The sequence below is a fragment of the Ursus americanus genome, chromosome 33 (assembly GCF_024610735.1).
Source record: "Ursus americanus isolate L20-20 chromosome 33, mUrsAme1.1.p, whole genome shotgun sequence".
In the NCBI taxonomy this organism is placed as follows: domain Eukaryota; kingdom Metazoa; phylum Chordata; class Mammalia; order Carnivora; family Ursidae; genus Ursus; species Ursus americanus.
This window is the reverse complement of record NC_142159.1, coordinates 10,095,614-10,110,053: the sequence shown is the minus strand read 5'-3', so window position 1 is coordinate 10,110,053 and position 14,440 is coordinate 10,095,614. Positions and strand designations below refer to the sequence as shown.

The window sequence follows — 14,440 nt, the reverse complement described above, 5'->3', positions numbered from 1 at the left end:
TTCTTTCCTCAGAGAGGATGAGAATCTGTTCACCTGTTGTTATAGGCAGGTTCTACTTATATATATTCACTTCCAGTGATAAAGAAGATGGGTGAAATATGCCAAGACTCTCACTTTGGAGTAGCTATCAAAGCTTTATCCTGGGGAGAAACACTGGAGTTAACTACTCACTGCTTTTTGTTTCCTCTGCTTTTGTTATGTCTATAGTTACTTCAGGCTCCTCATGCTTCTTTCTCTAATATCAAAATTCACTCATTCATTTATAATATATTTATTGAATGTCTACTATGTGCCTGGCATTAGTTTAGATATTGGAAATTCAGTGATAAACACGAAGTCCCCAGCCTCAAGGAACTTATATTCTAATAGGAAGATGAACAAATATATAAGATAATATAATTTCACAAAGTAATAAGTACTATGGAAAAGAACACAAAGAATAGAGACTGACTACAAGGGAGCTATTTCAGATAGGGTGAGAATTTCTCTGAGGTGGTAACATTTCAGCAGAGATCTGAATAATGAAAAGGAGAAAGCTGTAAGAAGATGCAAAGGAAGAGGTTTCAAAAGGAAACAAGTATAAAGAAACTGAAAGGAGGGGCACCTGGGTGGCTCAGTTGGTTAAGCATCTGCCTTCGGCTCAGGTCATATTCCCAGGGTCCTGGGATCTAGTCCCACACTGGACTCCTAGCTCAGCAGGGAGCCTGCTTCTCCCTCTGCCGGCCGGTCCTCCTGCTTGTGCTCTCTCTCTCTCACCCTCTCTCTGACAAATAAATAAAATTAAAAAAAGAAAAAGAAACTGAAAGGATAACATCTTGGCATGTTTGAGAAATAGCAAAAAGGCCACAGTTAGCAAGCAAATGAGTGGCTGGAAATGAAGACCAAGAAGCAGGCAAGGGCCAGATCACATACAGCCTTGTAACACATGATATGGAGTTTGGGAAGGCAATGGGTGCTTCAAGCAAAGGAATGACATAATCTGATTAATATACACTAAACATCACGGGGAGAATAGACCGTAGGGAAATACATGCCCTCCCCAAACAGACTGTTCAATGTGTCTGGAAAACATTTCTCCAGCTTTATCCAGGGGACAAACACCAGATGCTCAAAATCAAGAGCAAGGGCCAGGAAACTGATTTATGCTCCAGGCACCCTTCATTTCTTCATAGTTGTTTACCTGGAGTCTGATACATTTCTGAAACTTCTACATATACTTTCAGCTGTGATTTCTTCTCCTAGTCTCTACTGATCCAATCTTACTGTTTCTTATCTTTTAGAAATTCACCAGTCTCATTAACTGATGGTAACTTTTCTCGATATATTACCTTTTAAAAAACATCTAACATACCTAACATATTCCTCAGAGTCCCTTGTACTCCAGTGTCCTGCTGAAGTAGACACAAATACCCAGCAGACCTACACTCAGCTGACCTACCCGAAGACTATCTTTCAAGGGACCCTAAGAAAGCCTTTTAGCTCTCACCATTCAGGCATCAGCACAAATCACATTTCTGTGGGGGAAAAAAAAATTGTAACCAACTACACCTTCCCTGCAGAACTGTCTGTGGATAGACAAAAGCCATTACCATGCTGGTGAACTCCTTCCATAAATAAACAGCCTGGCCAACTGACAGTGGTAAAGTTGGTGAAGTCTTCTGGTTACTTTATTTGGGAGGTATGACTGACCAACATATCATGGTATTGTCAGCTGTAGGAATATTTATAGTAACTTTACACTTAACAGAATATGATCAGAACTTACTGAGAATTTTTAAAAAATACATTTAGGCTATACCAAATTCTTAATAGGAAAAGTACTTTATCAGGAACAGATTCTCTAAGAAAAATTGTTCTTAAAATTTCTAATATTATTTCTTGGAAAATCATCCTTTGAAGTTGTCTATAAAACCATCTTTAATAAAAATTACAAAAACTTTTCCTCACATCCTTCTGATAAAATAAGGAGATCTGTTCTACAAGAAAAATTCCAAAACCACAGTAAAAAGTATTGAGAAGGAATGAGTTAATCTCAATTATACTTGTCAAAGTGAGCTTAATAATAATCCTACAATTCTACTATATTCTTTCCAACTCTCCTTGTTTTTAGTAACTTGTCCAGTCACAAGCTCAAGAATTTAATGTGTAGAGATCCAGACTCCATGGAACTCAAAGCCTCCAAAATTTTATCTTTATCCTCCTTTAATCTGTGAAATTAACATTTCTAAGAGAATCACAATTTTCTCTGGAAGTGCTATGGCCTGATACATGGTTTATTCCAACATGAATAGCCTATAAATGTGCTGTTTCCAGTTATATAGAAAAACTTGTACCCTACTTCCTCCACCTTCGAAAGTCAAAACTTTGTATCATATTCTATAAATCTATATATATCACATTTATACATCAGTTAGCTCTCCATTACTAAGATAAAATTTACCTTACACTATATTAACAGAACTAAGTCTTTTGAAATGTATGTCTTTAGCTGTCAGAACTATAAAATCTAGGTTCAGTTCTTTTATTAATGTTTTATTTCTCTAACCTTATTTACTCCTTTGAGAATCCATCAGCCAAAAATTCAGTGCTGTCATTTCAGCACAGAGTTAGGAACAGTGAATTTGTTTCCATATTTTTAAAATTTTAATTCCAATGTAGTTAACAGTGTTGTATTAGTTTCACAATAATACTGAGGTTTGAACACTTGTTATTTTACTTTACTCTTTTCAACATAATTCACCTCTGTAAGAGGCAGGTTTGGCAAGCTTGAAGCATTAACTCTGGAGCCAGACTACTTAAGTTCAAATCCCAGCTCTACACTGATGAATGACGTGGGAGTTTAGTTATTTAACTTTCTTGTGCCTCAATTACTTCATCCGTAAAATGAGAATAATAGTGTCTTTGTCATAAGATTTAAATGAGTTAATATTTGTGAAGCTCTCAGGATAGTGCCTGGCACCAGAGTAAACATGACATAGCTATTTGTTAAAGAAAAATAAAATAAATAAATACCTTAGACATAAGATAAATTCAGGAAAGAAATCTGGTCTTGAGTGAAAGTCAATTCAGCAACTAGTTGTTTGATTGCAAATACCCTACAGGAGAACTTTCCCTATAAGTCCTTTGCAAGGAAAGCTGTGTTCAAGCTCCTGGACAATAAAACATTGAATGTCAATCACACCCTGTTCCTTAGCAAATACACAGAACTCATCATAGTCACAAATACGTTTAGGAGATCCAACTGTGAGTTGTGAGCTATTAATAGCTAACATTTATGGAATGTTTTTTATGGGTCAGACACTGTTCTAAGTACTTTACATGTATAACTCATTTAATCCTCTCAATAAGTCTATGATAGATACTATTTATTATTATCACCATTTTACAGATGCGAAAACTAAAGTACAGAGAGTGACTTGCCAGGGTTATTTACCTAGTAAGTCACCAACCTGGAATTCAAGCCCAGGCAGCCTAGCTTCAAAGCCTGAGGTCTCAAACCACAGCTATGTGCCATTCAATATGGAACATCACAGCAGTACTGATGACTTTAGAAAGCTGACCAAGCTAAAAATGCATGCTATGCCATGCTACACTCATAAGTAGCCACAGTCACAAGCCAGATAATAATACTGAGGCACGGGCGCCTGGGTGGCTCAGTTGGCTAAGAGACTGCCTTTGGCTCAGGTCATGATCCCGGGGTCCTGGAATTGAGTTCCACATCGGGCTCCCCCTGCTCTGCAGGGAGACTGCTTCTCCCTTTCCCTCTGCTTGCCACTCCCCATGCTTGTGCACTCTCTCTCTAGCTATTAATAAATAAAAAAATCTTTAAAAAAAATACTGAGGCAAATTTTCTTCTTTATCCCCTCATTCTCATTTTCCCAGGCCTCCCAAGTGAATGAGTGAATAAAGTGAAGTGCTTTATTATTTTTTAAAGATTTATTTGTTTATTTTGAGAGAGAGCGCATGAGCACAAGTGGAAGGGGCAGAGGGAGAGGGAGAGAGAATCTCCAGCAGACTCCTCGCGGAGCGTGGAGCCCCACAGAGGGCTCCATCTCACGACCCTGAGATCACAGCCTGAGCTGAAACCAAGAGTTGGATGCTTAACCAACTGCACTGCCCAGGCGCCCCAAGTGAACTGTGAATAGTGCCTGGAACATATTAAGTGCTCATTAAGTGTTAGGAGGTGGTAGTGATAAAAAACTGGAGTATGCTGCTGACCCTGCCTCACTCTAATGGCTACAATATGCTAGAACTGTTGATATCTATCTTTTCCCCCCTGTGATTACAGAAAAGGAGTCGAGACAATACATACATTACATACATGTGGTCCACTCTTCAGCCATGCTACTTTCACCTGGTCATCTACACAGAAGCAAACTGCTTCACTCCTCAGTTCTCTTTTTTGCTTTACAAAGACTGGACTGGGACCAGAAGAAAGTAGAATAAAGCAGCTTTGCAACCAACCTTTTGACTAGCTGCCAAGAGCAGAAGCAAAGTTTGTGAAAAGTAACTTCATCGACTTAAACTTTGACTATTATTTGGAACCAAGCAAAGGATTCTAACAATAGAAGCTCTGCATGTGACCGAGTGTTTTCAACCTCCTGATTATGTATTATGGCAGTTTTAAAAATAATGTGCCTAGACATGGTAAAGAACAGAGATGACAGCAATGACAATCACGGCAATAGGGTCTCCCTCTTTCAACTGTTCTGCATAGTTATTTAGATTAAAAGCTTAACAGAATCAAGATACATTTCAGAGGGGAAAAAAAAACTAACAAACCCAAACATTTTCAATTCCAAAAAGATAATATTGGAAAAAATCTAGCAGTCATTAGAATTTTCCAAACTGCAGGTAAAACGCATTAATATATTATCTTATTAACTTAGTGGAGACCAACAGTTTTGAAAGAAATGCAATAAAACAAAATAGAATAAAAAATATTACAATTCATCACCAGTAGTAAAGATAATACTGTTTCACAAAACTCCTGTTTCAATTTTAAACATTAATATGCACAAGTACTGGATAATGTACATATGTAAGCACTGGGTAACAATGAAAAATTGCATCTTACAGTGGGTGACAATCAAAAAAATTTGCAAGCCACTTTACCAGAATATAAAAAACTGGCCAGAGAAAAGGAGGAAAATACCCACTTCAAACTACACAGGAAATAACATTCAGAGTTTTGGTGGTTCTCTAAATTACAGTTTTCTAAAGGCAACCCTCTGAAAAAGAACAAAAAAGGAAAAGGAAACCATCTGCATAAGAATTAATAGTTTAACAGAATTACTTCAAATAAACAACAATTTCACAGAATGTAAGGCACCGACACTAAATAAATATATACTAACAGGAGATACACAGAAATGAGATAAAGCAAAGACTTTCAGTTCATCTAGTTATTAAATGCCACGCCAATATTAGAGATGGCTTCTTCACTTTGCAAAAGCTCTCATTCTCACTCTCAAGAACTCTTACTCAACAGTGTTATCTAATCACCGATTCCGAACCTACAGCAAAGATTTGGTAAAAAGGAAAAGCAGATTTGAAACATTCAGTGAATTAATAACACACTGATTTCTGGAACATTTTTTTTTAATAAGAAATGTATATACTATTTTTTATCCTAAAATGTTCTCTAAATTCTGAAATTTTCTAAAAGCCAAATCATATACACATTATGCTGTCAATAAAAAGAGAGTGAAACTATTGTATCAATCTAATGGGAAAAAATTAACATCATTGTGCTAAATTAAAATTCCCTCTTATTTTGAGAAAAGGAGGAACAACAGGTGAATCTGACCTAAATCTTTTTCAACTACTATGGAAACTAAAGAATAAAGTTCAATTCCACCTAAGAGCTAATCATTCTAATTTATTCCCATAGTAACAGTGCTGATAGCAATAAACAATTTTCCTAAATTCAGTAATTGCTACATTATTAAATTTCAGGTGAAAAAAAACTATTGAAATTTTAGAAGATAAACTGATTATCAAACCCACATAAAAAAAACCTTGCTGAAACAAAAATTAAACATTTAAACCAAAATAAAGAACATTCTAAATACCAATAAGTAAATCATCATAGCAAAGCTTAGACTTTTCAGCTCCATAACAGTATTTTCCCACCAAAAAGAAAAAAATCAAAACAAAAGCTACTGTGAAAAATGGTGTATTTAATTAATGTCTGAATTAATAAACAGAGTTAATATATAAGAAATAAAATAAGTAGTATCCCTAAACAAGTGTCACTTCTTACCAGAAATAAAAAATAACTGCAGGTTTTTTTTCGGTTAACCAGATCCCATAATTCTCAATTGTTTTTAAAATACTCAAAAAAATCACTTCTCATATCTCAGTCCCAGACTCTTAAATTAAACTATCACCTCGACTGATATAAAATCATCTTCTTCCTTTAGAGATGCAACAAGAATTTTTATATTTGGGAATAATAAAAGAACAAAAGAATAATATTAATATGATTAATAATATTCTAAATTACTATTTGCATTTTTCAATTACAAAGAAATTGATTTTTGAAAGTTCTCTTCCTCTTTTCTAAGTAAAACGAAAAACACTTAATTTTGCACAAATTTCCAAATCTGAAAATGAGATACAGGTAAGTCAGAAATTTCAGTTTTAGTTTTGTTTCATATTTCAAAGTTGTTAAATTCATATTGGGGACATTAAGATTTCAGAGTCTGAGACTATTACAGAAATTTGTTTAATACTTTGCAGATCAAAGAAAGGAAAAATATTACAATCTAGAAGTAAGACATGTTAGTAATATAGAATGCATTTTATGAAATATACTGCCTTTTCTCCAAAACCTCAAAAGTAACCAACTTCTACAAGATAATTTTTTTAAGAGGGAAAGATCTGGTCCTGTTTTCCTTTCATAATACATGATTTTTGCCATCTAAGCAACATAGGTAGTACAGGGTTTGCAATCTGTCTTAAGCCAGCATTGATAAAAAGACCACGTAAAACCCCTCTCTAAGGTTCCCAGCCAAAAGTAGTATTCTTTTGTGTTTCAAACAAATTGGGATTTTTAACCTGAACCTATAAAGGAAGAAATCACTAAACCGTAGAACGCTGTACAAAAAGGTCACGAACTCTGAAGCCAGAAAGACCAAGTTCAAATCCAGCTCTCTGGCTAACTAGCTTTGTTACTTTGGGCAAGTTATGTAACTTCTCTGCCTTGGCTTCCTCCTTTGTAAAAACGGAGATAAGAACAGTACTTACTTCACACGGTTGTAAAGATTAAAGAGTTAATATATGTAAACCACTCAGAATAGTTTCTGGCACATAGTAAAAGCTATCTAAAGGTGCTTTTATGTTTATTGTTTTATCATTACCTTTTTACAGTTAAGTTGTGAAGCTTCCCAAATGAAATTTATTTAATTGTACCTATAAAGAACATGATTTTATATTAACCTGTGATGCAAATTAACACAAGAACCTTAAACTCAATTAATGATGAAAAATCAAAGTATTTTGAAAACAGAAAATCATAAAATCTAGCTTGAAAAAATCAATATACAGGGGGGTGGGGGAATGGGATAGGCTGGTGATGGGTCGTAAGGAGGGCACGTATTGCATGGTGCACTGGGTGTTATACACAAGTAATGAATCATGGAACTTTACATCAAAAGCTGGGGATGTACTGTATGGTGACTAACATAATATAATAAAAAATATTATTATTAAAAAAATCAATATACCATTGTCACTGCTAAGAAGGGGCACTTTCTTAGGATTAAGGCTTATTTTGATTCTAATTATGTTGTCTGCTGCTGCTGCCTTTTTTTTTTTTTTTTGGCTACCCCCTGGTGATGTTTATATTAAATCTTATAGTTTAATTCAAATATGTACAAAGAAAACCAAATTCAGGATTTAAGTGTAAATGTCAGCCTTAGATAATGTTACCTAGTTCACACGAACAGCCTATGTATGTATTATTAAAACTACATAGTAGGCACCCAAAATAAATTTGCTAAAAGAAATATATCACAAAGATTACTGCTAATTATTTTCTTAGGCAAATAAAAGCAAATCTACCTAGTACAAATATTAACCAAGCTAATAAGTTGAAGTGCATCCAACACAATCTGTAGTAAGATCTTTAAGACATTAAGCACTGAGGGGGGGGGGAATCTCTTAACTTACAGTAAGTCACCACTATTTTTTAAATTTTTCTTTCTTTTCTTTTTAAAAATTTTCCACCCAAATGTTAGTTATTTGTTTCTGTTCTGTGAAAAATGCCATTGGAATTTTGAAAGGAATTGCATCGATTCTGTAGATTGCTTTGAGTAGTATGGACATTGTAATAATATTAGTTCTTCCTATATATGAGAATGGACTCTGTTTATTTGTGTCGTCTTCAATTTTTTTAAAAGATTTTATTTATTTATTTGAGAGAGAGAGAGAGAGCATGAGACCTGGTGAGAGAGAGACAGAGAGCACAAGCAGCGGGGAGGGGCAGAGGGAGAAGGAGGCTCCCCACCAAGCAGGGACTCAGTCCCAATCATGACCTGAGCCAAGGCAGACGCTTAACCGACTGAGCCACCCGGCCGCCCTCATCTTCAATCTTTAAATCAATGTCTTAGGGGCGCCTGGATGGCTCAGTCGTTAAGCGCCTGCCTTCAGCTCAGGGCGTGATCCCAGACTTCTGGGATCGAGCCCCGCATCAGGCTCCTCCGCTGGGAGCCTGCTTCTTCCTCTCCCACTCCCCCTGCTTATGTTCCCTCTCTCCCTGGCTCTCTGTCAAATAAATAAATAAAATCTTAAAAAAAAAATAAATCAGTCTTATAGTTTTCTGTGTATAGGTCTTTCACCACCTTGATTAAATTTATTCCTAGACATTTTATTCTTTTTGATGCCACTGTAAATGGGATTGTTTTCTTAATTTCTCTTTCTACAGTTATTATTGTGTAGAAATGCAACAGATTTTTGTATCTTGGCATTTTATCTTCCAAATTTACTGAATTCATTAATTCTAAGTTTTTTGTGGAGACTTTAGGTTTTCTACATGTAGAATTAGGTCACCTGCAAATAGTAACAGTTTAACTTATTCCTTACCAATTTGGATACATTTTCTTTTTCTTTTTCTGCCTAATTGCTGTGGCTAGGACTTCCAATACTATGTCGAATAAATGTGTTGAGAATGGGCATCTTTGTCTTGTTCCTGATTTTAGAAAAAAAGCTTTCAGTATTTCACTGTTGACTATGTTTTTGATGGGTTTGTCATTTATGGTCTTTATTATGTGGAGGTATGTTCCCTCTATTCACTCTGTTAAAAAGGTTTTTTTTTTAAATTAATTATTTATTTGACAGCGAAAGAGACAGCCAGCGAGAGAGGGAACACAAGCTGCGGGAGTGGGAGAGGAAGCGGCAGGCTCCCAGCGGAGGAGCCTGATGTGGGGCTTGATCCCAGAATGCCGGGATCACGCCCTGAGCCAAAGGCAGACGCTTAACGACTGAGCCACCCAGGCGCCCCTGTTAAAAAGTTTTTAATCATGAGTTTTATGATTTCAATGGATGTTGAAAGGTTAGCACTATTTACACATTTCCTATTTTGATTTAAAATACTAATACAGGGGTGCCTGGCTGGCTCAGTCGGTAGAGTATGCAACTCTTGATCTCTGGGTCATGAATTCCAGCCGCATGTTGTGCGTAGAGATTACTTAAAAAAAAAAAAAGATAAAATACTGCTACATATTTAAAAGGAGAAAACAGTAAAGATAAATCTTATGAAGTCCATATTGCTAATAACTGTTTTTAAATATACTATAAATAACAAAGATACTCTCATTATTTTTAATTTAATAAATAGATACCCTAAGACTTAGGTTGGTGGGACCAAATAAAAATATCAAGATGATGGTGTGGTTGCTGTTCCATTATCTGCTATGTTCTCTATCAATAAAACATATTCACAGCTTAAGCCATATATTCTGTATAAGAACATGCACCTGCATTTTTAAGTTAATTAGCAGATAGAAAGTCCACCTATTTTCAACTTTATTCCAAAGTTATTTACTCCAAATAATTAACCCCTTGATATAAATGAATGTATGAGAAGAATAAACTATTCCTAATATTCTTAAATATATTTTGAACCATTTCTATGTTAAACTAGTCTACGTTAACTATTTCAAACTATTCTTCCTCCATTTAAAATACACATAAGTTAAGATATCCTGCTGTTATATACAGAACACAAAAGTCTTTTAGACAAGTTCTATCAGCCTTTTATCCGAAAGGAAAACAAAAACACTGAAGTTATGAAGTGGCTTAGGCAGATCACAGAAACCATCACACTGCGAAGTACAAATGATAAGAACATGGAAGAGGTGTACTTTGTTTCTTGAATTTTTAAAGCTGCATTTTCCTTAATATATATTTCAGGGTTCAAGAATAAAAATTAAACCATGTAAAACAAAGCACGGTAGCAAATAAAATGACAAAAAAAATAACATTCAAAAATAATTAAACCAAATAAAAACAGAAAGCCTGGTAGGCATAAACTAATATGCAGACATTTATTTTAAATTAAGCCCTCAGGGTTACAAGCTACAACTGCCAAACTATATAGAAAACCGACAGCGATTCCTCTCCCGAGCATTACAAACATACACTAACTAAGCTGTCTCTAGTGACTGTTTGTTTGTTTGTTTGTTTGTTTGTAAGCTAGGTAAGACGTGCAGGCTTTTCGGTAATTAGAAAGTATTAATGCTGGGTAGGAAGATCAGGAGCACGAACACAACTGTTCCAATGAGGAGGATGTTCATTTCATTTAAGGCTTTTACGCAGCATTTATATCATAATAAGCTAAAGTGATTTTAGAAGAAAAGAGAGATTCCCTAAGACTTTTCGACTTCTACTTCTGCACAACACAATTTCTTTCTAGAGTCCATCTTTGAAGGTGAAATGACTTCAGCTTGAATTTAAATATCTGTCATAAATTTCTTATCCTAAAACTCATTCCTCACAAATGTATTGAAATGAACCACTAAATACTATATTGTGCTCTCTGATCTACAACTTCGAGAGAACTAAAACCCACTTCTGAGTGCATGCACAAAACTTCTTTATTTGTAAAAACTGACCTTGGAAAAATCCAATTCTTTAAGTCTTGATTTCCTTACTTGTAAAATGAAGGGGTAAGTTTGAGCTCAATGGTTTCCTCCAGCTGTAAACTGTAGAAATCCATCTAGGTTTAGACTTAGACATGCTCAAGAAATAGAAAGTTCAGAAATGAAAAAGGTTGAAAAAGGGACTTGCATCAATCCAAATATAAGTCTATGGAGTTCCCATGGCTAAAAAAAATCTTTTAAGTACATAAACCTGGAGGTAAGCAAATGGAGAGAATTAGCCCATACTCACTGGGGTTAGTTTTTAAGGATGCAAAATGATGAGACCAGGTTGAACAGAAGCTAGTTTCCAGTATAGGTGCTGGGGAAGAGGTAAGGGTAAGGAGCTTTCAAAAGGTCTTCTTCCTTCAGCAGTTAGATAAGGCCTGAAACCCAACCAGAAGGGTCCTTCTCTGTGGCTTCTAGGACTAATATGGCCAAGCTCCAAAGTCCTTTGCTAAAAATAGCTGAAGGGAGCAGCTCAATTCTGGAATGAGCCAAGGTCTATGCTATGCTTGCGTATGTATATGTATCATATAATGAGAGAAACTTTTCTGTAACTCACCAGTCAAAAGTGAAGCAGACACTAAAAGCTGTATTTACTCTGTTCACTTAAGTACTAAGTTTCAGAGCACAATTTATATTTCAGAAGCTGCTCACACAAAAACACTCGCAATCAAATGCTAGACACCACCATAAACATTGGTAAAACAAAAATAAAAATTATCTAACCCTGGGTCTCAAAATATACCTCAGATCACAAAATTTGAGAAACAGGACACTAATACTATTAAGTCCAATCTCTTCATCTTAGAGATGACCAAGAGCCATCAGAGAAATGTAAGAAATTTAAGAGAAACCTAAGTCTCAAATGAGAAAAAGATGGTTTTAAGACTAAGGTGGAGGGGTGCCTGAGTGGCATAGTCAGTTAAATGTCAGGACTCTTGGTTTGGGCTCAGGTCGTGATCTCAGGGTCATGAGATACAGTGGCATCAGGCTTCCATCTCAGCGGGGAGTCTGCTTGAGATTCTCTCTCCCCCTCTCCCTCTGCCCCTCCTGCTCCTGCTTCCTCTCTCTCAAATAAATAAATAAATCTTTACCAAAAAAAAAAAAAAAAAAAAGACTAAGGTGAAAACAGTAAAGAAAAAATAAAAGAATAATAGTCGAAGTAATAATGTAGTGTAATGTCTGGCTTACGAAGAAACGGGAAAAATAGAAAAATTGTCAATACAGTAAAAATGACGAAACAATTTGTAAGAGGTAAGGATAAAGATACATATGCACACTGAGATCAAGTAAAGAAAATACACTTTGAAATTACTATAGTGCACTCTTTAGCAGAAAACATTTCAGTAACACTAAAATTTTTGGCAAAAAGCTTATAAATCTGGGGCTAAAAATCTCCCAAGAAACTCTGTCCTCTGTCATAGCAACTGTCCTGTAAGTAAGGCCCATGCAGAAAACAAAGGTGATCGTCCCAAGAATATCCGCATTTTTGCCTCAGCTGTGCACATCCATTCTTATGGGACAGAGAATACAAAAATGACAGGACGCCCTCACGGCCTGTCGGTTAACAAGACCACACAAGCCCAATCTCTAGCAGTTCCGAGTGCCTGCCACCTGTTAGCCCTCTCCAGAGAGAGCCCCCCAAACTGTGCTCCAGCAAAGAACTGGGAACGCCTTTGTTGTTCCCTAACCACGGAAGCTACCAGAGTGGAGTCTAACCCAACGCCTCAAGGCAAAACTTCACACAGGACGGATAAATCGGCGCAGATTGGGGCTTTGGCTAAGCTCTCCTCTAGCTAAGAAAAGGCGGGAGAACCCCAGGCGAAGCACAAATGTCACCTCCTAGTCCCAGGAAGGGACAGGGGTCGAAGGTGATGGAAGCTGGGGGACGGGACCTAGGACCCCAGAAAGACAGGCTCAGTTTCGCAGTGGAGGAGGCGAAGCACAATGAGGGGGTGGGCCGTCCTGCTACGGGAAAGAACGGCGAGATACCAGGGAGGTGATAACGTGAGTGCCGGGGAAAAGCGAGAGGCAGTGGTGAGGGAAGCGCTGAGGCAAAAGGCAAGAAACCGAGCTTGTAACCGGCGGATGAAAATGAGGAAAACAGCCAGGCGAGAGGTGCGCGGGGACGAGCAAGGCTACGGGGAGGTGAAAGAGGCGAGGCCGGCGAGGGAAAGGGTTAAAGTGAGGGAAGCATTGCAGGGACAAGGGACAGGCAAAGAGAACCCCAACCCACAGGGACCGGGACAGAACTTTTCACCCGTCCCCCTACAGGCTGCATTCGACCGGCCGCATTCAGACCCTGCTGCGGCGGAGGCTCACCCTAAGGCTGCAGAGGCCCCAAAGCAGGACATGGGTACTGGTCCAGACTCACAGCAGAACCAAGCGGATGGAGGAAACCGCGGCGTTAGCGTGACCCGGATGCGCATCCCTAGGAACCGGAAGCAGCGGCCAGGGTCACCTCACAATCCACACCTCGTTCCACCAGAAACCTCTGGGCGCATGTGTCAGGCCTCACGGGGCGGGGCGAGGAAGGGCCTAGACCCCGCCCACTCCGCCCTCCCGGGAGCCCCGCCCCGCCCCGCCCCGCCCCGCCCCGCCCCGCCCCGCCCCGCCCCGCCCCGCCCCGCGGGGAGCCTGGGCGGGCTTACTGCTGAGAGGCTGATTCTTGTTGCGAGCGGGCGTTGGTGCTGCTGAGGCACAAGCCGCCCAGATAAAGAATATTTCAGCATTCATATTTTTAGAAGGTCTTTTAAAATTCGTGTAATGCCTGTTTCCCCAAAGTGCTCGTGAGAAGAAATGCCGGATATATGTGATAGGTTTAGAAAAACTGTGGGAGGAAGAATGGGTGAGACGTTTTGGAAGACACTGGTGGGGAGGCGAGACCAGGGTCGTGTTTTAATCCCCACTATTAGTTTATTTCTAATATTGTATTAATCTTACAATGACTTCTGTTTCGTGCACATTATTTTATGTAATAATTTTATCAGAAACAATATTTATTAATGCTTCACTAAGTTTAAATTACTACCCAAATATGAGCAAGGAGCTGGGTTGAATTCAGGGGCTTGAGATTTATTCAATTTGAGGGCCCTGTTTTAAAAAAATCCAAAATTACAAATACAATATGAGTTATAAAAATGAATCTTTGGAGTGAGAAAATAAATCACAAATTACAAATTTTTAAAACTTAACAAATACCACAAAATCCAGAAAAATTACACACTATTTTTACACTGCTTGACACACCTCCAAAATACTTTTTTTCTGTTTTTCTCTTTCTTTAAGTAGAC

At 37.6% G+C, this 14,440-nt stretch overlaps 1 protein-coding gene across 2 annotated transcripts in view; it reads right to left on the bottom strand.

Annotated features, from left to right (window-relative positions):
- The window catches only part of EYA3 (EYA transcriptional coactivator and phosphatase 3), a 95,806-nt gene extending 82,181 nt beyond the window's left edge, over window positions 1–13,625 (bottom strand). For both annotated transcript variants that reach the window (XM_045782706.2, XM_045782707.2), the window contains exon 1: window positions 13,470–13,625. The gene's annotated coding sequence lies outside the window, so the exon portion shown is untranslated. The remainder of the gene's footprint in view (window positions 1–13,469) is intronic.
- Window positions 13,626–14,440: the final 815 nt, after the last annotated feature.